This window comes from Manis pentadactyla, chromosome 11, assembly GCF_030020395.1.
Source record: "Manis pentadactyla isolate mManPen7 chromosome 11, mManPen7.hap1, whole genome shotgun sequence".
Classification (NCBI taxonomy): domain Eukaryota; kingdom Metazoa; phylum Chordata; class Mammalia; order Pholidota; family Manidae; genus Manis; species Manis pentadactyla.
This window is the reverse complement of record NC_080029.1, coordinates 116,481,260-116,506,477: the sequence shown is the minus strand read 5'-3', so window position 1 is coordinate 116,506,477 and position 25,218 is coordinate 116,481,260. Positions and strand designations below refer to the sequence as shown.

Genomic DNA, 25,218 nt, shown 5'->3' with positions numbered 1-25,218 from the left:
AGAAATGCTGATTCCTGGGTCCCAGTCTAGACCTACTGAATCCAATATGTGGAGGATGGGGCCCAGAAATTGGCATTTAAATTCAGCTTTGCTGCACACCCCCTTCCCCAGTGAGACAGAAACACACAGAGAATGGGGTGCTGTCCCTCCCCACCCTTCTCTGTCCACCATCGATAACACAGGCTCCCAGCAACCAGCTGGCCTCTGCTGCATGCCTGTCCCATGCTGTGCACGGTGGGGATCACCAATGTGCTCGCGTGCGTGGGTGGGGGGCTGAATGGGCAGCCCAGAGGGGACGATGCTGCACTGCAGGATGGCGTCTCCTGTGCAGAAGCACTACAACTGGGCGCCACGCAAGGGTACTGAGCCACAGTAAGTACCCAACCGGGGGTCAGCAGGAGCTCAATGAGTGCTTTGTAAAATGAACACGCTCCTGGCTCAAAATTGGCATTACCTATCCCTTCCCCTTCCTACCAAGTGTCCTGATGTGCCTTGAGTACCCTACCCCACCTCAGGACAGAAAGGGGCAAGCTCATTTCTTCACATGAACTTTCCAAGGGAAGGAAAACTCAGAGGGAACAGCACCACCGAATCAGGAAACCAACTCTGGGAAACTGAAACAAAACGTTGCCCTTGTTTCAAATACAGCCAGGAGCTCAGCTACAGAGGCCTCTTCATTGAAGGAAGGAGTTCGCATCCAGTGAGGGGAATCTCAGGGAGGCCCCTCACCTTCAGGCCAATCCTCTGCCTCCGTCCCCCACACCCCCTCCACTCCTCCAGGCCGCGCTTCACCCCACGGGGCCAGGCTCCCTATCCTCCTGCCCTTCCTGCCTCCCAGCCACTGCCCGCTGGGCCCCCTTCCCGCTTGCCTCCTCTCTGCCCAGCTCTGCCAAGACTGCGTGGCACCGAAGCCCTGCCTGGAGAGGCAAGCGCACCGGATGGGAGATGGGAGGCTGGCTGGTCACTCCTGGCGCGTGACCTCAGCCAGGGCCCCCTGCTCCCGGGCACTTGCCTCCCCGGGAGGATTACAGCCGCCCTTCCCTGAGAGGAGTCTGTAGACTCAGTGTGATTACTGGGCACAGAGATGAAGTTTTTAGTTTTAGTAGTTGTGTACTTGTTTTAATTTTCATTAGACAAAAAATATAACTTGTATGCCAAATCGAGGCTTTCATGCATATTACTGCTCATAAGCCTAAGTTAAAAATAATGAATCGATCCAAAGAAAAATAAGGTAGGGCCGCTCACCTCTGCAGCACACCTGCTCTCCTTCCTTGAATGTGTACTTTGCTTTATTCAACTACTCTTTGAAAAAAGGGAAAGAAATACAGTATGAAAAATACAGTGTGGGTGGTATATAAAATTGGCAAAAATTCAATCTAATGTGAGAGTGTTAGGAATAGTTCTGTCCCTTCCAGGTAGAACATTCTAGATTTCAGAGTTCCCACAGAAGAGAAGGGAGGTAGCCAGCGTCCTCATTCCAACTTCCAGTTCCCCGGGGGTGCACTTCCCGCCTGGCGTGCCTTCAGCCCTCTCTGCTGCCTCTACTCTTAGCAGCCAGGGCCAGACTCAACTCTGACTCCAGAGCCCACAGAGACCAGCTCAGAAGCCCTGGGCAGCCAGCCCCTCCCTGGCAGCAGCTAGTCCCAGCTCCGTGAAGGAGGCCCACACGGTCCTGGGTGCCATGGGGAGACCAGCCAGGCACCCAGCCCCATGACAGGCCCAGCGCCTCTCCGAAGGGAGCCCAGCCTGGGAGAGGCAGACGGGTACAGCAGCTCCCACCAGAGTGCAAGGCTCAGGGGGCCACTTCCTAGCCCACGTCTGGTGAGCAGGACCACGATTTCTCTCTCCACCTCCAGCCCAGCCTGAGGCCAGGCCCCTGGGATGCGCTGAACAAGGCCTGTTGGTGACGCCCAGCTCTCTGCTCTTTCCCAGTGCAGACTCCATTGCAGGGTCTCACGGGGGGCCGAGGGGGGAAGGGTAACCAGAACCGGTCTGGGAGCCATTCAGACCTTGATGCAAGTGCCACCTTTATTGCTGCCCAGCTGTGTGACTTGGGCAAGCCACTTAACTTCTCTGTGCCACCTCCAGCTGCTCTTATATAGAGGAGGCTAGGAATCCGCACTTCCTCCAAGTGTACAGGGAAGGCGATGCCAAGCTGTGTGATCTGTGCAGCACGGGCCTGGCACCCTCTGGAAGCTCAGTGATAGAGCAAAGTACGAGGCAGGAGAGCAAGGGCTGGGCTCTGGGCAGCCCACCCTGGGCCATGCCCAACAGCCCGGAGCCCTGTAGGCTAAGGGGTGGGGCCGGAGCCCAGCCTGCGCTCCCCGCGGCTGGGGGTCCACATGGGCCTTCTGGAAAGCCATAGTCCTAGACCTTCCCAGATACCCAGGCAAGCTGGCCCGACAAGCTCCAGGAACCCTCCACACACCGTGAGTATTTCCCAGGGTAGGGCCGCAGTTACTGGCCACCTCTGGGTCTCCTTTCCCGTCTGACCTCACCTCTCCTCCTCCTTCTCCCTCTACTGTGCTCCTCCTGTGTCGTCCCACTCTCTGCCCTTCCTTCCCTCTCTCCCCCACCCCCATCCCCACTCCTCAGCGTGTCCATGTAGCAAAGAGGCATCTGTGGTCAAGGCCCCCCGTGGGCACACTTGCATTCTTCTTGAACACGTCCACACTGTTGCCTCCCACAGCCCAGCTAGTATTTCTCAACTGGACGCTGCAACCTGGGGGCCAGAGCCTTGGCCGCGGGGCTCGCACTCAGCACCAGCCTTCTTCCAGTGAGCGTGTCTCCTGGGATTGGGCCCTGCAGACCCTAGAATGATGCAGGCCTGCTTCCTGGGAGAAGTGGAGAGTGTCCTTCCAGGGGCTGTGTTCTCAGCCAGCTGGGCTCTGGCCTCTCCCCACTGGCTGGTAGGCTGAGGCTGGGTCTCCATAGAGATTCTGTCTTCTGGGCCTTTGGAAGGGCTAGGAGAGGGAGGTCAGGGAGCCGTACTGGTCAGAGGTTGGTCAATGGCTCCTCATCACTGTGGCTGCAGCTTAACCCCCCTACACACACACACACACACACACACACACACACACACACACACCCATAGCCGTGTGCACAGCAGAGTGCAGAATGGGGAGTCTGCAGACCTGAACGTCCACCCCCCTTTCTGACTCTACTAACCCTGGGGAAGACACTTGGCCTCTCTGAGCATCAGATGCTGCAGCTCTAAAATTAGATCCATAATTTCTGACTTTATATGGTTGTTTTAAGAATCAAAATGAGAGTATGTAGGTATAAGGTCCCATCCCAATAAGATATTACTGCTGCTCCCACAGGCCCAGTCCACTGAGAAGTGCCCTGGAAAACACCAGACACAGACCCTGCTTTCAAATATCTTATAAATCAACAGAGTTGATGAAACCGATGCCTGACAAGTTTATAGTAAGCTCACAGAGGCTTGGCAGCAAACAGACTGGAGAGACGAGAGGTGCTACTGTAGGAAAGAGAGGTGGGGAAGGGGGTGGGGAATCAGGGCAGGCTTCATGGAGGAGGGCCTGCACTGGGCACTGAGAGAGCACCAGGCACTGGGCACAATCCCCCGTGAGGTGGCAGCTACCACTATTCTTGTACAAAACAGGGCAGAAAACAGATCCACCCTGACTTCAGACTGTAAGCAAGCACGGGCTTGCCTTCAGCCTATCCTTTCTGACTGCTGTCCACATCAGACTTGCCCAAACTTCTTGTTATGAAATATTTCCGGATATAAAAATAGTTGAGAGAATGGTGAAATAATCACCCATCATCTAGGTTAATTGTCATTAACAGTTTGCCATATTTCTTTTTTTCTCCCTGTGCGTGTGTGTGCATGTGTGCTTTTATTTTTTCTTTCGAAGAATCCTTTGAAAGGAATTTGGAAACATCATGGCTCTTGCCCCCTTATTACATCGGCATGTGTCTCCTACAAAGGACAGTTTCCTACATTAGCACATCGTTATTATCACAATTAAGAAAATCAATGACAATTCTTCAGTACCACCTAATACCCAGCCATATTCAAAATTCTCCAAAGTGCCTTTCACAGCCATCCCATATTTTGAACCAGGATGGGGAGCAACATTCTGTTTCATTTGGTTGTGATCTCTTTTGCCTCCTTTAAATCTAGAACACTCCCATCACATTTTATTTATTTTTTTAGTGACATTGACTTTTTGAAGACACCAAGTCATATGTCTTATAAAATGTTCCAGTGATTTGTCTCAACGTTGCTTTGTGGCATCTCCGAAGTCACTCCTGTATGCCCTACAAACTTTGAGTTAGGTGCAAAGCCTTGATTTGATTCAGGTTAAGGATGCTCCTGCTCTCAGTCACTGGCTTTGGAGTGGGTGAGGGCAGACTGGAGAAGCAGAGAGAGCATGTGGGCCTGCACCTGGTCGGACTGGCAGCAGTGAGGGGCTGGCTGGCCAGTGCTGAAGGCTGTCTCTGGAGGGTGATGGGCAGAAAGCCAGGAGTCCAGATTGGGCCAAAGTGGAGCATCTGCAGGTCCTGGAGCTCTGACCCTTCCCCTCGGGGTCACTAGGGGGCTGACTTAATTCTGGCCCTTACCCGCCTCCCAGCAGTGCTTCTGCGTCCAAGCCCTTCTTAGCAGTGTTTGGCCTTCTGGTCATGCAGCCCATCTCCTCTGGCTCCTTGTCACCAGGATGCTAAGGCCTCTGAACTCAGTTCGGCTCTCAGGCTAGGACTTAGTGGGTCCCTGGCTTGCTGACAGCATCAGCAAGGAGACCAGGGCCTGCAGAACAAAGCCATAAAGCCCGCCCCCAGCCACAGCCATGGCTCTCTCCAGACACCATCTCATTCACCCCCCACCCAGCTGACCAATGGGCAGAGCTGGGCAGATACCACAATCCCACTGAAAATACATAGTATATATGTGACTAATTTGAGGCTCAGAGGGGTTAAGAGACTAGCCCCAAGTCATAAGCTGTGGAAGTGGCAGAGCCAAGAACTTCTGGCTCTTAGTCTACTGTTCTTCCCAATATAATAAACATCTTCTCCTCTTTTGGCCACTTTACCCAAACTCGTATCTTTCCACACCTGCTCCATATAAACAGGGCACTTTACAAAAGTGCCTACACAAGTAGGCCAGGTTTTGGGAGTCAGAAAGAATCCAAACATTCTATCTTGGTTGTTATTTGTTAGCTGTGTGGCTTTACACTAGTTACTCAACCTTTCTGAACATCAGTTTCTTTCTGTAAAATGAGAATGATGTCACCCAGCTCACTGGATGCAATGAAGTGGTCAAATGCAAAATACCTGGCAAGGTGTCTGGTGCAGGGTGAGCACTTGCCAAATGCTAGTTCCATTCTCTCTGCTTCTTCTGTAAAGGAGAGGCTCTGACCTTAATTGTTTACTTGGGGAGGCCAGGCTTTGCCAGGAGGAGAAGGGGGCTAGGCTGGGCCAGTCTGAGGGTCAGGAAGAGAGAGAGAGAGGCTCTGGCCTCCAGATGTGCACAGCTGCTCGGCCTGCTCCCTGGCGGCCTCTCCCTGGGCCCAGGGTCATCCCTGGGAGAGCAGGAGGGCCCGGAAGGAAACAGTATTCATTTCACAGCTGAATGGCCCTTATAGCCTCTTAAGAAATGGAGGTTGGCTTTTTTCTCCTCTGACATAATCACTATGTACACTCCACATGGAAGCAAATTGCATCCTGTCCTCTGATCCTGAAAATGATTTATTGTGGCCAGCGGGTGCATTTTCTAGATGATGATGACTAAAATTCAGTCCTTTAACTGGAACACAAAAATGCACAAGGGTAGTTCTTTTCTTGTCTCTGACTCAGGTGAGGGGGCTCATGGCTATATGCTGCAGGGAGAGTTGTCAGCCAGGGAGCCCAGGAGGCCTCTGGGGTCTGCCCTGGGGTCTGCCCTGGCGGCTGCTGGGCACTTGTTCCCATGGGACAGCCCATCAGGATCTGTGAAGAGCCACTTCCTGTCCATGTGTGGTCAGAGAAAGGCTGACATGTTCAGTCTTATTTGGATCTCTAGCTGTGTGACCTGTGACAGGCCACCTTCCTGTTCAGGCTCAGGGTCCTCTGCAGTGAAGCACAGGTACCAACCGCACCTACGTGCTAGACTCCCTCTAAGGATGAGACACCAAGAATACAGGAAGACGAGCTTTGCAAATAGAAGGCCACTTTAATGAACAGCAAATACTAGTATCAGTATTTTAGTCTCATTTGACCACAGCGTTGTGGGTCTGTGAGCTGGTCACCTGGCCCTCCGTGATCTCTGAGCCAGCTCTGCTTTCCTGTGCCCAGGACTGGACACACAGGAGGAATACAGTACATGTTCCCAAACTGGAGGGAGCAGATGTGAATCAGCCCAGGGTCCTGAGAAGTACATCACGCTGGGCAGTAATACTGATGGACTTTATGACTGGTTTCCTCCTCCATTAAATGAAGGGCTATGATCTTTTCCTTTTAGCAAGAGAATGCTTTCTCTAAATAAAATATTATTCAGTTCTCCAGAATGTAAACAAAGCAAAGTCAGAGCTGTTGGCATGCAAGATGGGAAGCTGGGAGCACCTTCATGCAATGGTCTTGGGCTGCACTGTGGAACCCTGGGCCTATGCAACTATGCAACCCTTCCCCAACTTGAGAACCTCTGCAATGAGGACAATGCCAGAAACCTGTGTTCCACCAGGTTTATCCACTGGCTCACTGGGGACCCTTAGGCAGATCCCTCTTCCTTCTTCCACAGAAGCCAGATGACCCACCACCTAACTCGGCCATTTCATGGTCTGGGCATTGGGTTCTCAGCAGGTTCAAGGACTTCTGAGAAGACGTGTCATCATTCAAGACATCCCCAGCATGAAGAAGCCGGACCACCCATGTTCTCTCGTAATGGTCTCTGATTGCTGAATCTGCTGGGTTCGGGCCTCCAGGGAACAGGGTGTTCCTTGAGGGTCTGCCTCTGGATTCTCTACCCCACAGCACAGCCAATTTTAGCAGAGGCGCAGGATGAGGGAGGCTGACTCACGACGCCATTCTACCTTCGGGCCCGAGCTCCCAGCTCAGCAGCTCAGCAGAGGCGAGGAGGGAGGGCCCCACATTCGAATCCCGGCTGCACCTCAACCAGGCTGACGACTGACAAGTCACTTAACCTGTCTGAAACTCAGTTCCCTTTTCCTGTGACATGACTTCCCTGTGAGGGTGCTGCTTCCCCGTCTTGGAATGCTTCTTCTCTGAAAAGTGACCTCTCAACGAGACCTTCCCCAAGCGTGTGTCATTATCAAGCGCACTATGTATTTTACTCATCGGCTTTGTGCCCTTTTCCTGCACTAGAATCAGCTCCGGGAGGGCAGGGGTTTCTGTCGTGTCTCTTCACTGCTCTATCAGCAATGTCTACAACAGCACTTGGTTCTTGGCCAACCCTCAAAGAATAGAGCTGCCAGTGGGTCTGGGGCAGTGATGCGCTGGTAAATGGTTAGCAATCGGCTCTCCGAGGGGTGGCGGGCAGCCACCCTGGTTTGTAGTGTTTGCGAGTTTCCATGGTGTAAATACTCCCACCGCGGCTGATTTCAAGATACCTGTGTGGCCTCACTGAATGTGCGGTTGGGCTAAACTGCAATGAGAAGATGACAATGAGAAAAGAGGCCCAGGTTATTGTGACAGATGGACAACGGGAGGCCACATGAGCTGTGTGATTTTCACCACTTCCTTCAGTACAGCATCTCTCAGTCCCCTGGTCTGGTGATTCCCTAACCTGACTGTGTATCGGGATCACCTAAGGAGTGTGTCATGAAGGCACCTATCTGTGGACGCCAGCGTTTGGGAATATCTGCTCTCTCTCGCCCACGCACCCAGGAGTAGGTCAAAGCTGACCTGTCCCACATGGGCGCTACCAGCCATGTGCAACTGTTTACATTCTGTTTAAGTAAAATTCAATACAATTAACATTTCAGCTCCTCAGACTAACCTCATTTTTGAGTGCCCACTAGCCATATGTGGCTAACATCCTGAACAACACAGATTTCAGAGCATTTCCATCACTGCAAAAAATTTTACTGAACAGCGCTGGTAGAGTATCAAGTAGACCCCTGCAAAATCACATTACCTAGAAGAAAAGAATCAGAATGAACCCCACACCTGGGAGGTCCTGGCTGAGACGCCCAGGGACCAGGAGACCATGATCTGGAGTAACCCCAGTGACTTTCTCTCCACCCCTTGCAAACGTGCAATGCCCGGACTTCAGGCCAGCTCTTCCACCGACTCACAGAGCCTCCTGGGCAGGCCCCTCCGCCTTCTCAACCACCCAACGGGGATTTCTCCCCTCTGCCCAGCTCTGTCCTGCCTTCCTGCTGCTGTAGGGGGTGGATCGAAGTTAAGTGGGTACAGACCCAGTTGGGACGGTACCTCCTTAACAGCCTACAGATGGGAGGATACACATTCAGCACCCATGGGTGCCACAATCTGTCCATCACCCAATGCAAGTCCAGCCAGACTGGAAGTGTATCCCTGGAGTGGGCTTCTGCCCCAAATCCCTGCAGCCTTTCCTGTTCTGCACAGCAGGGCTGGACACGTGAGAAAGCTGCCACTTCCTCTGCTCCAGGTTCTTCAGGAGAGCTTCCCACCTCCCCCAGGATGGTCCCTGAGCCACGGAGCCCTTCCTGAAGCCCCCAGATTCTGCCCTGTGCTCCCCTTTTCCTGGCTCATCATGCAATAACAATAGCCAACATTTATTAAGTGCTTACTCTGAGCCAAGCATTTTACTCATTATATCCTGTAATCTGTTTAATAGTCCCGAAGAATAGATACAACTATTATCCCCATTGATGGTGTAACCGGGCTTGCCAAGGGCACTTAAGTGGAGGAGCTAGAATCTGAAAGCAGGTCTGACACCAGGGTTCCTACGTGTTTGCTCCCCAACCACACCAGATGCTATTGAAAGCAGGAACTGTATCTCCTCTTCCTCATTTTTCCAAGGCTTACCGTTGGGCTTAACTGTAGTGTTGAGAAATGTTTACAAAACAAACGAATGAAGGAATAAGGGGCAGGAATAAGGAAGAGTGACCAGGTCACTTCCCCTCAAAGCCTCCAATAGCCCCCTTGGTGCTCCCAGATCCCAGCCCTTGTCTGTCCCCTCATGAGGATCTGAAGGACCAGACCCCGGCTTCTAAGATCTCACCTGGGCAGAAAGCCAGGAGAAGGAAGTGTCTGCCTCCTTAGAGGCCCAACTTTTCCTACACATGGTCCTGACACAAAAGGACTTCCATGGAACCATAGCCTGCTAGAGCAGGAAAGGACCCTTGGGTCCACTAAAATGCAGCCTCCCCATTCCAAAGACTGAGGCTTAGAAAGGGGAAGTGACTTGGTGAAGGCCATACAGCAAGGTCACCTGGGAACCCAGTCACACTGCAAGCCTCCTGTTGGGTGGGGAGGGCAGGGGTAGGGACACCTGCGGCCACCTCCCCTCTTCAGGCAGACCGGTGGGAGTGTCTGGGGTTGGCAGGCCCCGCCCAGGGGAGCACCCACCCTCCCCTGGGGTTCTGAGTTCTATATTCCTCTGCCCAGCGAGGGAGGAGTGGTGGAGCTCAAAGTAGAGGCCCAACAGATGGTTTCTATTTGCAGCCACTGAGCTTGGTCTGTGCCAGACTCCTGACCTATTTTGGGGAACTGAGGGCCTGCTGGCTCAGGGATGACCTCCCTCTCACACCCCTTAACCTACAGTTTGGCAGGAGATCAGATGCGTGGTCAGGGCCAGTGGAGGAGGAAAACCCTTGAAAAGGAGGCTGGGGCAGATGTCTGTAAGCTCCAGCTCCGGAGAAGGGATCCTCCGAGTGCGAGCCCAGGCTGCCTGTCTCAGAGTCACCTGGGGGTGTCTATAGAAATCAGGTTCAGGCCTGCAGGATCATACTCTCTGGGAGTGGGCCAGGGAATCTGCATTTGAGCCAAGCTCCCCAGGGGAGTCCTGCTATTCGGTGTACCGTCTGTGGACCAAGAGCACTGGCATCATCCAGGAGTTAGAAATGCAGAATCCTAGGCCCCACCTGCGACTGTAGTGTCTAGTTTAACAAACGCCCAAGTGATTTCCAATATGTTAAAGTTTAGAAAGGCTGCTCTGGTTCAGTGCTTCTCAGACTTCAGCGTGCGGAAGAATCACCCGGAGGGCTTGTGGACACACAGGTAGCTGGGCTCCACCCACCGAGTTTCTGACTCAGGAAGTCTGGGGTGGGGCCTGGGAATGTGCATGTCCGAAAAGTTGCCAGGTGATGCTAAAGCTACTTAAGTCCCTGAGCTGTAGTGCAAGGGGCACTGCACACCCTGGAGCCCTGGTTCTGTGCCCTTTCTCAAGTCCCTTTACTTCTCTCTCTCTGAGTCTCAGTTTCTCCATCTCTCAAATGGATATAAATCTTACCTTTTCCCTAGGATAGTTGTGAGGTTCCAATGAAATAATAATGGGTGGGAAACTGCTTTGTACAAAATTATACAAAAATTAGTTTATATACAAAAATTAGTGTATAAACCTTAAATTAACTTTGCAGCTTAAAAAGTGCTTGAGGTGCTCTCATTTGTCCTGCTATACGCTCAAAATTGGCCCTAATGTGGTCCTCGAAGGTTTTACCCTGCATTCCTAGACTGCCCTGCACAAGACCAGGCATGCAGTAAGTGCTTAATAAGGGCTGGCTGGTGGAATTCCCCCCAGGACTTCTGGCTCTCCACCCAGTTGTCTTTCACTGTAGTCTCTAGTTCCCACACCCTACTTGGTAGCCCTTTGATCTCCTGGTAGGTCTCTAAGCAACTTTTTTAAAAAGGTTGTTTGACAGTTGAGGCTAAAGGCTGACCTGGGGACATGCCAGGCGTAGCCGCCTCCCTCAAGGCTCCTCATCTGTGCATGGCCTGCCTGACTCAGGGTGATCTGGGGCCCCTCATTCGGTGCACTTAGCCCGCCCCTGGCACCCAGTGGGCACAGCCAAAATGCAGGGGTCCTTCCCTAGTCCCCCACGCTCCCCAGCTAGGGCACTTCAAGGCTCCTGTTTATAGTCAGACCCAGCATGGGCCGACCTTTTATTGTCAATTTTTTATTTCTTTATTTTAATTGATGGGGAACCTCAAAAAATAGAAGTGGTCTTGGCAGGAAAGGAATTTTGAGGGACCATAGTAAGCTGTGGTGACTCCTAGTACAGCGCAGGCATTCTGTTGCCTCAGTTCCCCGCCCACCACCTTCACCTAGGTGCGTATGAAATTGTGTGGGTGTGAGGGGTCTGGGGACGAGCGGTGGCCCTCCAGCCGCTGCCTCGGTGTGGAAGTCCGGGGCAGCCTCCGTTGCTGGTCAGCACTGTTCCCGTCAACAAGACCTAAAACAAGTGTGCTGTCCAGGGATGGAGTCCAGTCGGAGCTGCCTGTGGGGTGGAATCCCACAAGCTTCCCCAGGCTCCTGTGGGGAGCCTCCTACTTTTTGGTCCCAGTAATCAGGGGCCTCTTTGACCACCCACCTCACAGACCAAGGGCTTGGCTCCCTGTCACCTGGCATCACAGAAAAAGATGGGCTGGTAAAACCGTCCCAGGGAGACATGATAACGGCTTGGGCCTTCGCCTTCCCAAGAGACAATTTATCAGATTAGCAACCGGGGGAGGGCATAGGAGAGAAGGGCAGTTTGCTGTGTTGCAGCATCTCTGTTAGAGAACAGAGCCGGCCCATCTCTCAGTGCCCCAAATGAGCAAGGAAACAGATTTACATTACTGTTAATCATCTTGGGTATGAGAGAGGACAGTGCATCAACCCGCGCACAGAGAAGCGGACACCAGGCCATGTGCACAAGCTTATTTGGGGATAAACTCTTTGCCCTGGCCACCCATCCCCCCAGTCCCCTCCACCCACTCTCCCCAAGGGAATATGTGGGGGCTGTGTGTGTGCAGGAGTCACCATTTCCTCCAAGACATTGGAAACAATTCAAGGGCCCTCATCAGCTGAGGGTCTAGAGCGTAGAGCGGGAACTTTTTGATCAAATTTAATGTTTCTGAGAAAATTAGCTTTTGTTTGAAAAACCGTCTGACTGATGACTGTCTCATGCTTTCCACCTTTCACTCAGTGCCCTATAAAAAGAATCTACTGGTTAATGTAGGACCCAGCAAGGAAAGGAGAATTTCCTGGATCTTTGGCCAACAAGTCCTCTACAACGGCCTGTTCCCCAAATTCAGAGGGGACACAGCCTCATCTTGGCAGCCCTGTCATGAGCCTTAGCTTCAGAGCTCTGCCCAGAAGGGGGAACCCACACTCAAGGGTGATCAGCTCGGCCTTGGAGAGTTTAAATGGGGGCTGCGCTGAGCCAGCGGTCGGTACCAGAGGCAGAAGCCATACGCTGAAGGAAGGGGCATGGGAAGAGGACAGAGAGAAGTGCAAAGGACCGTTTTTGTTTCTTAGATATGTGAGTGTGCTTCACTCATTTCCTTTTCCTCCTCTGAATGTCACCCATTTGCCCACAGAGGGTTAGGACTGTTAAAGCAGGAATCCAAAAAATTCAGGCCCTGACATCCAAAATAGGATTCCACAGCTACTTAACAGTCTTAATTAAGAGCCAGACTTAAGAGGCTTTTCTCATCTCCTCTTTGTTAGCAGAGGAATAGTCTCGCCTGGCTGACTGGATTGTAGAGCAGTCCTGGGCAGACACCAGGGGGAGGGAAGCCGAGTCCTTGATGATGGGAAACCTGTGCCCACGAGAAGGGGAGCTGAAAGCAAAGTGCATGTTCAGGTGTCTGCCCTGGTGCTCCCACGCTTTTGACCAAAATATTAGGGGGAATGTACTTGGCAGGGTGAGGGTGGTGCAAGGGGCAGAGGGTAGAGGGGTTTTGCTCCATCTGGGTTAGGATACTGGAAGGAGAGAGACCAGCATTCAGGAAGGCTCTGGGCCAAGTAAGAGAGGGCCTTGCAGAATTGAGACGGCCAAGGGGCATGGCCAAGCAGAGGGGGCTGGGCGCACACTGGTGAACCTCCTGCAGCTCTGGGCTGGCGAAGAGAACCCGGCAGCCAGTCCCTGCACACCCTGAGGGAGGACATGGGAGGTCTAAGAGCCATTGGTCACCAAGAGGTTGCCTTGGTGAGGCTCCAGCCAACTGTATCAGAGGCTGTGAGGAAGACAGTCTAGCCTGGAGCAAGATGGCTATGAGACAAAGGCCCAGCTGGGGATGGATGCTGCCATCAGGCCAAGAAAAAATGGGTTGATCAGCCATAGACTTCAGGGGCAAATGCCCAAGGAATGCTCCAGGATGGGACACACCAGCCACACCTCAGAGGGTATCAACTAGGAAATGTCTAAGGCCCAGTGCTGAGCCAGAGGGCCCCCTTCCCCTGGCACCTGAGGTCACATAAGCCAACATCGAGATCCCCAGACACCATTGTGAAAAAGAGCCCAAGGTGGAGGAGCTCTTCAGGATGAGTCCTTTGGAATCAACTCAAGCAGAAGCCAAATTACCCCAAAGAGGCGGAGCCTTTACATCACAAGACTGATTAAATGACTGATTCTCACTCCACTGGACTGGACTGAAGGTAAGTGTGTCATCACCATGACCCTACGATAGGGGGCTCCTGGTTGAGATCAGATCAGCTTCAGAGAAAATAAAGACTGTGCGTCTTCTTTGCACATCCAAGTCATCAGGGTTGCCGTGTGTCTGTGCACCACACAGCTTGACTGGGGGAATAGGGAATTGCACCCCTTGGAGTTATGCCACACGGAGCCCTGCCAGTCCCTTCACAATAAATAAGTAGCAGGTGGAGTAAGAGAGCTCTCATCACCATCCCAGAGGCTAGGCTAGAGCCGACGAGACTAGCCAGGAATATTCTGAGCACTTGCAGCTCTGAACCGTCATTCCAGGCCTCTGCTGTCTGGTCCTGGGGCTGCCCCTGGGGGCTGTGAGGCCTGCCTGCTGGGTGCTCTCTTGCCCCCTGTCAACAGACAGAGTTTGCTTCTGGCAACCAACAGACAAGCCACTCCGGCAATGAGAAGGGACAGCACGTGGCCCTCCCTGGGCATCTGCCCTGAGCCATCCCAGCAGCCAGTCTACACGCACTGCAGCTGGAAGTGGTTCAGCCCTGGCAGTTCGAGAGAGGGGCTCTCCTTGCACAGAACTTTCTCCAGTGTGGATGCTGGCATCAAGAGCTTAGTGACCTGGCCCCAGTGGGTCCCTGACCACCCTGCCTCTGGGGACTTGCCCTGTCTGAGCACCTGCAGCACTGCCTGGCTGCAGCCCCCACTTGGCAGTTGGTCCCCCCCACTCCAGGTCTCTTGCTCAAGAAAACAAATATGCCTACAGTTTGAGTCACTGTTGGTTGACCTTTTTGGTTACTTGCAGCCAAAAGTGTCCCAGCTGACGGAGATGAGGAAGAAAGGGTCAGGGCTACAGACGTCTGTCTGAGTGTTTGGACACAGCCCATGACCTTCTCCGCAAGGTCACTGTGTCTCAGAGGCTCTGCCCACAGCAGAGAGCCTAGAGACTGTGGAGGCACAGAGGCCACACAGCCCTGCCCATTCACGGCAGGACCGCCCAGCCAGGGGACAAAGAAAATCCTGGGCCCTCCATTCCCTTTCCAGGTTTTCTCTGCTCTCAGCAGTCCCTTGCAGTGGGCTGGTGCAGCTGCCTCTGCCTCCGGAGCAGTTGCTGGAAAAGCAGTGCACCCCCAGGGTAATAATGACGCAGTGGGGTAGTGGGGAGGCCACGATCAGGTTCCGACTGCCCGTGGCTCAGCCACGCGCCACATCCCAGGTCCAGAAACACTGTTGAGACTTCAAAGGAGATTTTCCCTCACCCCACACCCACTTTTAAAAAATTCCACTGAGTGGTGTCATCACTACAGAAACCATGAGGAAGAGGGCTGGAGAGGAAAATGAGGTCACGTATGTAAAACATCTGGCACAGCGTGTGGCAGGCAGCGAGCGACCTCACATCAGCGCCTGTCTTTATCCCTTCCAACACAGGGCAATGCAGGTGGCAAAACATGGCCACTGGGCAGCTCCTAAAGGGTGACAGTCCTCTGGCAGGGCACCGTCCCACTGTCCTTTGGGATTCTTGCATTCTTTAAGTCTTTTTCCTTTCCCTGGTGGTATCACACAAACACACACACACACACACACACACACGCCCAATTGGTGAGGTGGGGTTTGGCCATAGGGTCAGGGCTCTCAGTGTCTTCTTCTGCCCTCTCCAATCCCCCCGTCCCTGACTTCTGCTGGCCCCCCACCCATGTCATGAGCACATTACGAAGCCCTGAGGTTGCTCAGTGCGCAGCCCTGCCATATACATCATTTCATCCTAGTCCTGGTCCCAGGCTGGGTTCTTGGCTGTAGACCCTCCTGGTCACTATGAAAATCAAAGCCGCCGTTCCCCAAGTGCCAACCCAGTGGCACCATCTGGCGTCTGCCGGTAGGCTCTCTACATACCTCTCCCATGGAGTCAGGACCACCCCAGTCTGTGCAGCATTTTGCGAAAAATAGAAAAGGGTACCCCTTCCTCTGGGCAGACGCAACTCCAGAACGAAGCCCGCAGCTCGGTGAGTGGAACATGGGCTGGATCTCAGCCCCTACTTGCTCCTCTGCCAGGTACTCTTGTGCAAGGCGTGCCTTGCAGTACTGTACATGGCGGCCATGCATGGAGCCTTTCCAATTATCCTTCTGTGTTTCTGACCTAAATGCCATTCTCACACATTGACTACTTCACAGCTTCCAAAGGGAGCAGGCCAGCTCAGGCAGCAACGATTCTTCAAAACACAGACTCCCCAGCACAACCGTGGCGTACCCGGCATCTCCCTGCAAGTGTCATCCACTGGGCTCTCTCCGCTAACACTAGTTGTTAAAGGCATAGCACCTCTGATGCCCAAATCCAGTTCATTCCTCCCTGCCCCATGGCCCCATCTGGAGGTGAATCACACAGCCGTCCGTCCCCAAGACTCTGGGATCCTCCCCTCCCATGTTCTCATCCTGCGCTGGTTTGAGGCTTTTCTTTGCCACTAACCAGCAACCGTCATAGACAAATTTCCTTTCTTTTGACGGTAGAGAGAAAAGATTTGGGGTACAAAAAAGAGGGTGAATAAAATCCATCAGCCTCATTGAACTGGTGGTGCATGAAACATACAGCAGATCAAGTTGGGCGGGGGTGGCCTGGGGCAGAAAGGACGCCATCCCTACGAACCTGGAGTTTTCAGCAAATGGGGCTCATAGTGGTGCCTCCTCATGAGTTTGATGTGGGGATTAAGTGGGAAAATGCATGTGAAATGTTCATGACATTCCTGACACATACTAGGCGCTTAATGCATGTAGCTCCTGTAAAGTCCCTTAACTCGGCTGTTCCTTTGTTTATAACATGGATTAAAGCAACATGTTGCATGTTTAATATTTTGACACTTAGTGTATACATGTGACACTTGCTGTGTGTCAGGGTCTAAGCATTTTGTAAGTATTAATTTAATCCCCATAGCAATCCAATGAGGTCGGTGCAATTATCTTTCCCTAATTACAGGGGAAGAAATTGAGGCATAGAGGTTAAGTAATTTGTCCAAGGTCACCTCATAAAGATGTAGAGGAGGAATCAGAAACCAAGCCTTCCAGTTCTGCTGGAAGGAAACTGGGTGTGGGCTTACCAGGCAGGCCACGGGGCTTAACGGTGGCTATTGTGGGAATTACATGAGATAATGCATGCAGAGTGCTTGGCATACAGAAGGCACTCACTCAATATACAGTCACTATGTTAACTGAGCATTTATATCATTATTACTAACATAAGCAAAATGCCCGCCAAAATTAAGCTGCCCCTTCTCCCCTTTTCTCCTTCCCTCAAGTTCTACGGCTGTGTTCTGGTGGTGGTGGGCAGGAGTCTTGGCATTTTTTACAGGTTGCCTGCTGGGTTTCTGGTTTGGGGGTAGAGAGAAAAGATCTGGGATACAAAAAAGAGGGCGAATAAACTCCCTCGGCCTCACTGACCTGGGGACTCTCTTGAAACACACAGCAAATCATGCTGGGGGGGGGGTGTGGTCTAGGGCGGAAGGGCCGCCATCCCTGTGAGCCTGGGCATCAACAGAAGCCTGCCACTCCTTCCCACCAGGCTGCCTCTGCAAGTTTTAACTCAGCAAATGATAACTGAACCACCAACTACCATCCCTGAGGTCCAGTGCAAACACTACTTCCTCCAGGAAGCCTTTCTAGATCTCCCAGTCAGATCAGCACTTTCCTCCCCTCTGCAATCAGAACACCTTATATTTCCAGCCCTGCCCCACCACACTGCACCTACTTAGTTTTAGACTTAGAGCACAAAGACGCCCAATGTCTCTGACTACGGTCTTTGGGAAAGCGGGGACCAGGTCTACAACATCTGTATCCTTCGGAGGGCCTTACGTGTAATAGAGGCTTAATGTACGCTTGTTGAGTAAATAGGTGAATGAATGAGACACAGCTCCCGCCCACTCAGGCCTCTCTTTCTGTGCCCTCATCATTGCAGAGCCACTGTGTGGCTGGTGAGACCCCAGAGTTGGTCTGGGACATGAACAACATGAGGGCCCAGCAAACGTGAAGGGACAACAGAGGGGACTGCCACTCCTTCCCAGTGACAAGGGGCCTGCCTCACTGGGGGAGGGCAGCATCCCTGGCTGGGCTGCCTCTCCTTCCCAGGCCCTGGCTTTGGCCAGCACCCAGTCATCCCTAAGGTGGCACTCAGCCAGATCTGTCCAGGCCCTCTCGCTCCTGAACACTCCCTGCTCACCCCACTGCACCCCACACTGTGCACAAAGCCCAGGCCTGTCCCGCCACCTCTCACCAAACCATCATTCCGTGTCTCCCCTCCCACTGACATGTCATGCTGCCCCCAGACTCAGATCTCCATCCTAGGCACGCAGTCACCTCCCCTCCTTAACCCAAAAATGGCCCCAGGGGGACACCCTCCCTCTTATCTTTGTGTCTTGGAATCCTACCCATCCCTCCCACCACTGCCCTCCCCACCAACACGGTCCTCCTTCTTGGGGACCCACCCTCACCTAGGGTGCCTTCCCAGGGCTTGTGGGGCACTGAAGACATTGCCCTGCTCCGGGCTCATTGCTTCTCACATGTTCAGGTCCCGCTTCTAAATTCCCTGAGGGTTACAATGATATCAGTCATCCACAAATTCCTCAATATGAAACCCGCACAGGGTAAAAGTAATAATGAATACACACAATTTAAGTAAAACAAATAAACAAGTAAAAATAAAATTTAATACATAATAAGTAATTTAGCAAATACCATTTATTCAGGGCCTATGCGTCAGCCACTCTTGGAAGCAGTTTATGTGAATTAATTAATTTTGTCCTTATTATCCTTTTCAGGCCGACATAATTGTACCCATTTTGCAGGTGCGGGAATGGAGGCAGAGGGAAAGTAAGCATCTTGTGACAGTTGCAGAATTAGTGGTGACACTGGCAGTGAGACCCAGGAGTCAGGCCCCAGGGCCTGTGCTCAGCGCCCTATCTCAGTAGTTGCTGAGTGACTCGGTGACACGTGGCCTCCTACAGCTTCCCCGGGGAGAGTGGTGGTGAGCTGGGGGCTCGGGGCTGAAGGGCTGGGGGGCTGGGCAGGGACAGGGACTGTGGCCCTGACCTCCAGCCAGACCTCCCGGCTGCCTTCTGGAGCAGTGGTTCTCAGCCCTTGCAGCACCTTAAATTCACCTGGGAGATCTTTTTTCCCAAGCACTGACAGCTGGGCCACCCCAGCCAGTGAGGCGGGATCACTAGTGGGGCCCGGGCCTGTGCATTTTTCAGAGCTCCCGTCAGTGAGAACTAAAAGCTCCTGCTGTAATGGCAGTGGGTCCAGGGGGTCCTGAGCCCTATCTTGCTACCTCCTCCCCTCACTCAAACACTCAGAGTCCTGCATCTGCGTCACGCTGGCCACTGTCTTCTTTCAGTCAACATCTCTCCTCCCAGAGGACACAGGGGAGGCGAAAAGAGCAAAATTCAATCACGTCATGCTACATTACACATGGTGCCAGGCCCCTACCTGCAGCAGAGAAGGCTCAGAATACGAATGGAGTCGAGTAGTTTCAAGAGTTTTTGTTCACTTTCTCTAGGACATTGAACAGTCCCTGCTTCTTGTTTCCATCCTTAAGGCTTAGTGATGTAATTCCAGCTCCCTGGGGATTGGTGTTAGTTTTCAGTTATTTACCCATTTGTGCCATTTGGTCTTCAGCCCTTCCTCAGAGCTGGCCTTGATGATTTTAGTCGCATGGCCCTTGTGCACCTTCCATCCATCAAGCGCCTCTGGTGGGGACCGGGAGAGAGCCCCGGAGCCCGGGCCTCCAAGGGAAAGTGGTGAGCTGCTGTAGAAAGGGCCACAACTTTCCATCAAAGGCATAGCAAGACTTCTAGGACAACGGACAGTAAGGCCCTCTTAGACTGCGCTACCAGAGTGAAATAATCCAAGGGCAATGCCACTTCCTGATTTGAAAGCATCTCAGGGTCAAGTCCATGAAGGGAATTCATGACTAATCAATCGTGCTGCCTGAGGTCCTCATCCATTTCTGCTGACTCACCATTTGCTGCGGGGTCCGGCCTCTTCCGTGCTCACATTCTTTGGCCATGCTGATCCTTCTGAAGGTCACGGTCCTCCCAGTGGGCAAACTCCTACTCATCTGTCAAGGCCCATCTCATCTGGGGAGCCTTTCCTGACAGTCCTTGAGTACTAGGTACAGTATTGTCTTCTCAAAACATCTTTTCCTGCGAATCACGGAGCCCTTACCCCAGTGTATAGTTACTGTTCTGCAAGCACAGGCTTTCCCACTGGTACATGATCAACCTGGGGGCAAGAATCCTTCCTCTTTGCATCCTTAGCACTTAGCACAGTGAAAGCCACAGGCCATGAGACGCTGATCCATGAACTCAATCTGGCCTGCAGGCAAAGGATTTGAGGGCCAGCACAGTAATTTAAAATGTTCTGAATTTGTAGCCAACATTAAAAAGATAAGGATACCTCACATAAAATTTCTTTTTTCTTGGAAAACCAGAAATCAGAAGATCTGGCCACTCTGGGCCCACATTCCCACTGGGGGGAAGTGGGGTATTCAGTTAGGCCCAACCTGTCTCCCTCATTATGCTTCTTGTCTGAGTCTCATACACACTTTAACTGTGTGCCCTGGTAGAGGCACATCGTAGGTAATTAAAATAAATAATGCTGAAGAAATTAGTCTACTTTGACTTCTGAAGCAGCCAGTGCAGAACAATCTACATATGATCGAACAAATTGCATTTCTTGCTAGATAGTATTTCTGGACTATAACTAGGGAAGATTAAATTACCCTAGGAAAACAAACTGCAGTGCATCCATACAATGGAATATTACCCAGCAATAAAAAGCACAAACTACCGAGAGCCACAATGCTGTGGATGAATCTCACATACAACATGCTAGTGATGCAAGCATGGCACAGGTTGCATGAATGATTCCATTTACATGATATTCTGACAAGTCCAAAACGATAAAGATGGAAAACAGAGCAGTGGCCAGGTCTGGCAGCAGGAGGAGGAGCTGACACACAGGGACAGGAAGGAATTTGGGGGGATGACAGAAATGCTCTATATCACAATCTGTGGTGGTTACACCACTGTGGGCGGTTGTTGAAACACAGAATTGTACACCAAAGAGGACGATGTCTACTGCATGTAAATTATACCTCAATAAGCCTGACTTTTTTTTTGTACTTTTGTGTTTCTTTTTCTTTTCTAAAACCTGACTTTAAAACACAATTATCTGAAAAAATTTTTGTTCTTGTCCTCAATATATAATGTTGCATAAAAGACATGTGGTAAAGCTTCAAGTTCAGAGATTCCTAAGCCCCGTGTGGTGGTCCAAGGGCCCTGGGTCCCCCCGCCATTGCAGTCGCAGGCCCTGGACGCTCACTGCAAGGAGCCTTGACGTAGTGCAGAAGGAGGGCCCCTGGGCACGCTGCCACTTGTCCACTTGTCCTTCAGCGTCCCACTCTGGGAAGGTGTGGCCTTCAGTCACTGGCCCTGGAGTGAGAAGAGACTCCTGGCCACACCCCAGATGCCCTGAATTCGAATCTCTGGGAAAGGACTACAGGAACCTGCTGATCTGATGTTTAAAAAGCCCCTCAGGCGATTCCAATGCACAACAACATTTGAGGTACGTCTCATTTTGGTTTTAGGCTCTACAGACAATAGTTCCTACCATGAGTTCAGCCTGGGAACACACTGTGAAGGGTACCTTTCAAAGACTCTGGGGATCTGTGCATCACTGTCATTATTTGTGTTGGTAACTGTTCACTGCTGATTCTAACCTCACCTTGGTAGGGTGTGCCAGGCTTACAGAGCACCGTGGCATGGACTACCTCATCTAAGCCAGGCAGCTAGCCTTTTTAATCCCCATTTATGGGATGAGGAAAAAGAGTTAGAGAGGGAGGTCAGGTCACCTGTCAAGATGGGGCAGTGGCAGGACCTGCCACCTGATCCTTTGAGTCCATCTGTCCTCACCTACATCACCTGCTTAAAATCCTTCTGTCCACTGGAGCTGAAACGAGGAGGGCTGGGCAGAGAGGAAGGGGTCGGAAAGGGCTTCCTCTCAATCTAGCCATCAAGAAAACTGTTCCTGGTGCCCACTGGCAGGGTGGCTGCTGAAGTCTGTGACTGGCGATGAGGAGGGGTGGGGCTGCTCAAGGCGTCGCTTCCACTCTCGTCCCCCGCAAGCGACACACACTGGGCCTGCCCAGCACCGTGTCCAGAGCAGTGGCTGCTCCCGGCCCTACAGCCCGAGGTGACTCTTGGACGCCGTCAGGGACGGCCTCAGTCCGCATCACCGCTGGGACAGGCTGACCTCACCAGCTTCTGTCCCTTTGGATGGGGCTGAGGAGGCCGAGTAAACACAGCTGGGGGTGGGGAGGGCTAGAGGTCACTCGCGTCAGCCTGCCCTGGCTGGACTCTGCCAGAGTTCCCACATGACCTTCCCACGGGGTGCGTAAAGCCTAAGAGCTCAGTCCAGCGCTTCAGTTCTGGCCCCAGCTCTGCTGCTCTGGCAAGTCTCAGGGCCTTAATTCCAGAGGCAGTACAGGGTGGCGGTGAGAAGAGCTAGGCCAGTCCCTTGCTGTGTGACCCTGAGCAAGCACCATCATTCTCTGAGCCTGTTTCCTCATCTATAAAATAAGGATGTGACTAGCGCTTGCCTCCTGAGATCAATCTGAAGGTTAGATTCCATAAAGCATATCAAGCACCTAACACATTCTAGACCTCTATAAATTTTAGCTGTCACCATTGTCACCACTTTCTCAGTTTCCCACTCTGTTAAATGGGAATAATCCTAATTTCTGCAGGGCCTACCTTACAGGGGTGTTGTGAGATGAGGCAAACAAAACTGTAGACCCCACAAGGACATAGGCTGTCTCTGTCTTGTTCCCTGAAGCATCCCCAGGATTTAGACTAGTGCCTGGTAATGGCAGGTACTCAGCAAATATGAATGAGTGAAGTGTGGGGATGTATCTTGGGACTCTGAAGGCACTCCACAGAGGTAAGGGCCTTTTGTTTCTAATGAGTAGTCGGTGATATCCAACAACAGAAGATTGCTGGCAAGGAGCAAGTTCCCCCATGCTGCAGGCAATTAAAGAAATTGAAAGTCAGTTGGCACAGGAGATGGGACTCACAAATCAGGTTCAGTTTGAAATGGATGAACACCTTGAGAATCCTTTCCAAACCAGAGTGAATCACAGGCTCCCTCATCCCATCCCAAATTCTGCGAGCCACCTACAGGCCCTAGTTAGAGCTCGGCTTGTCAGCTCTCAGGTGAATGCAAAACCAACCCGTGTATCCCCACACTGTGGTCACATCAAAAACACACTCACGTCCGTACACACTTACTCCACTTTGCACGCACAGCCACTCACCAAGTAGCAGTCACCATCATCACTAACAACAGCAGCAGTTACTATACTGAGCATGCACTACAAAGCAGGCTTTGGGCTGAGTCTTCCTCCAACTTGGTCTCATTTAATTCTCTCTTTTAAAAGGAATTCATTTTCCCTGTTTTAAAGATGGCGAACCAAGGTTCAGAGGATGAAACGACTTGCCCAAGGTCACGCGGTTGCTGAGAGCAGAGCTGGGCTTGAACCCAGCACTGTCCTGCTCCAAAGCCCTTCCTCTTGAGCTACACTGTTCCCTTAACACGAACAAATAACCAAACCAAAGTGAGCCCAGTTGGTTCCTAAAAGACTGCTTCTAACCCAGCCGTCATCCCAACCTTGATGGCAGAGCTAATTAGGAGACCTGCCTGCCCATCGGGAAAGACAAGAGCTGTGAAGCTAAAGGCATGTCACCTGGGAGCCCCCGCGCTGGTCTCCAGGCTCATGCTGCTGCGGAGGCCCAGCCCACAGGGAACTCCTGCTCGGGCATGAACAGTATGTCAACCCCAGCTGGGAAATGGCTCCAGCCCACCTTTGTAGCTCATCTCTACTACTGCCTCTCAACTCGATATCCCAGCCAGACTGGACCCTTCCTGGTCGCCCACGGGCTTTTGCTCAGGCCGGCCCCTGGTCAGGGATGTCTTCTCTTCCGGCGAATCCTATTCCATGCCGCAAGCACCACTCAGATGTCTCCTGCTCCAGGAAGCCTCCCTGATCTCTGTGGGGCAGCTCAGCACTCCCTCCTCTGGCTCTTTCCCTGGCACTCGGTCCATTCCTCCATTCCAGCACTTACTGCACTGCTCTCAGCCTGGTTGCTTTTGTGTCTGCTTCCCCTGCTAGACTACGAGGCCTCTGGGGCCAGGGCAGCGTCTGATTCAGTGTGGAAGTCCATGTGTGAGTGCAGGGCCTAGTACCACAAAGATGTCTAATAAATGCTGTGGTTTCATTGCTTATGGCCAGGAGGGTCCCCACACGGGGTGCTGGCGGGGTTTGTGGTGGTCACTGAGTTGAGAATGTTCACTGCTGACCATCCGTCTGCGCTGAGTGGAGTAACAAGCCCATTAGCAAGCAGGCGAGCACATCTGGGGCTCCTTCGGAACGCAGTGACTTCCCGGAAGTGGAGCCACGTGGAATCAGCAACGTGCGCCTCATGCTGCTCCCAACGAGCCCGGCCGGCCGACTGCACTCTCACCCGGCCTACTTTCTACATTTGTTGTGGGTATTTCATCACAGAAACTGGCTCCCCGCCTGACCCTGCCTGACACGCACAGGACAATAATAACTAGCGCCTGCTGTGTCTGCCTTGGAGGACAGGGGTGCAAAGGGATGAGTAAGTAAAAGGCAGAAGGAAATATGAACAAGATTCACAAGCAAGGTGTGGGGGCGAGATGAGGTTGGAAAGGGGAGGCTCGCTTTACTCCTATGGCTTATAATAACCTACGAGAACCACAGCCGAGGTCCTTTCTGGGCCTCAATTTTGTCATTTCTCAGATGGGAGTTGAAATGAATCAGTGTTTTCCAAATTTCATAATTTGTGTACTGCCGCAGACATTTTTGCCATCTCTCCTAATCACCTGAACCACCATTATTTAAAGAATTTTGCTTAAATTGACTCTTTCTAAAATTTAAATACCTGCTTAAGCCTCATTCTAGGCAATTTTATCCATGACATACTGGCTTGATGTGTTAGCTACATTTTTTTCTAATATACATTAAATAAATATGTGATGATTAAACCAAACCATGTTCATCTAGTCCCCACTGAAACCGTCTTGCACATCACTGGTAGTCCACTTACAGAAAGGGAGGGAGAGAGATCCTTTGGGCCCTTCCCAGTTCTGGTAAGCCATCTATGTGATGCACTGACGTCGCACTCGGCCCTGGGACAGAAGACCTAGGAGACGGTAGGACAATCCCACTCTCTAGAAGCTTCCAATCTTGTCTGCAGAAAGTGCTCTCCAGTTGCTTCCATGTGTTTTACTTGTATTTTTTAAAAGCTTTGCTTTAAAGCATTATACCAAAATGCATAAACTACCATTGGATGAAAAATTAAGTAGTGATGAAATTCAGATTAAAGGACAGTGAGGGGAGGACAACTAAGGTAAGGCAAAATGAGAACATAAAAGGCTTGCCAGAGCTCTCAAAGCTCCCTGGAAGAGTACCACAGATTAGAGTCTGAGCTGCCTAGCAGTCCAAGTAAAAAGGGAAATATAATTCCTTCTTTCATTCTCAGCATCTGGTAATACATAAGCAAGGTGCTCAATGCATCCCTAATATAAATATGACAAAATGGTCTCTGGGGCTGCTGACCTGAATAGAAAGATGCTG

The 25,218-nt window shown here is 51.9% G+C and overlaps 1 protein-coding gene across 2 annotated transcripts in view; it reads right to left on the bottom strand.

Moving 5' to 3' along the window:
- CORO2B (coronin 2B) overlaps nucleotides 1-25,218 on the bottom strand; it is a 132,499-nt gene that overhangs the window by 63,727 nt on the left and 43,554 nt on the right. The window lies entirely within an intron of this gene.